Raw genomic sequence first — 1571 nt, forward strand, 5'->3', positions numbered from 1 at the left:
ACCGTCACTGTCGACTTGGATCGCGGATCCCGCAGTGCCGGCTCCGGTTGTACTGACGACTTGCGGAGGCGGTGTCGAGAGGGATCTCCGCCGGGCTTCGGATCTGGACTGGGACAAGGCCCGTCGCGTGTCCTCTTCCAAGACATCATCAGCGGCGCGAGCCTCCTCCGAATCCTCCGGACCCTCATCACCATCGTTGTCGTCATCGTCCCCATCGTACAGAGTGAAGGGATAAGGGCCGGAGCACGACGTACGCTTCGACGACAATCGGATAGGAGACCCTGAGCCGTCGGACCAGTCTGATTTCTCATCCTCCGAGCTGCCAAGCCCATAAGCAGTGGGAATGACACGTTTGGCTTTCCCTTTCCCGGATCCAGTACTGGCCGGCGGAGGGCCCGTGGAAGCTGGCCGGGAACGGCAGGCGTCGTCACCAAAGGGCCAGCGGTGGATCCTGACTGAGACGAACTGGACTTAGCTGTGGATGTGGCTAACCCCGTCGTAGGAGCAGCAATTGCCGTGGATCCAGTTGATACCACTGCCTGGGACGACGGCGCGACCGTGGATCCGGTTTTGGACGCCGATCCCGACTTTGATACAGCGACGGATCCAGCCTTGGCAGTCGATCCGGACTTGGATCCGGCACCAGACTTCGAGGGGGATGCGGAAGTCTTGGACGTGGATGTGGATTCCGCCTTGGACGCGGATGTGGATCCCGCCTGCGAGGCCGCCTTGGAGGCCGAAATCGTTTTGGGCTTGGCTTTTGGGGAGGCTCGGGCATGCTTGTGAGGACGGGGGGATCCAGTGCTATGAGCAGGAGACGCACTGCGCGGTCGTTTCGCAGCCGACGGATCCGCCCCACTTACAGACGGTAGAGGAGCAGAAACGCTGGCAGCAGGAGAGAGTTCAGACAGGGGAGAAAGGGGATCCGAGACGGCAGCTGTCACCAGCGCCAGTCGTCGGCGTGCCAAATCCCGCTCCGATAATCCACGATCGCGCTCCCAAACTAGCTGTTGCTGCTGAACATGAGCTGCAGCGAGTTGAGCCCGGCGTTTTGCTGCGGTTGCATCAGCATCTTTCAATTTGTCACCTGGATTGACATAACAGGTGAATAGGGGGCAACTAGCGGGGGACAAAAGAGGATCCACGTACTCGTGCGGCGGAGCTTGGATTCCAGCTCCGTTTGCGTTCGCTTGGCATCCGCCCACTCGGTAGCCCGGGCTTGTCCCGTTGGAGTTCCCTGTCCGCCAACTTCGCTTGGATCTCGTCGCGCAGTTGAGTTATACGTACGAATTCTTAGAGCGCGTAATCTCGCCCAGCAGACGCTTTCTCGAGCGACTCCTTGGTATCTTTCAGCTCCTCAGAGAGTCGAGCCAGAGCTACTTCCGGCGACGAGGGAGGTGGATTGGGCGCCGAGGACCCTCCACGCGCCGACCCTAATGCAGATCCGCCATGGGTGGATCCCACATAGTCGTTAGCTACCACCTCTTCTTGGGTCAGGCGCAACTATTCACGTAGTCGATCCAAGCTCTCGTCCTCGGCCGCACTAGCAGTATGGGAATCCTCCAGATCCC

The sequence above is a fragment of the Phytophthora infestans genome, genomic scaffold (assembly GCF_000142945.1).
Source record: "Phytophthora infestans T30-4 supercont1.39 genomic scaffold, whole genome shotgun sequence".
Lineage (NCBI taxonomy): Eukaryota > Oomycota > Peronosporomycetes > Peronosporales > Peronosporaceae > Phytophthora > Phytophthora infestans.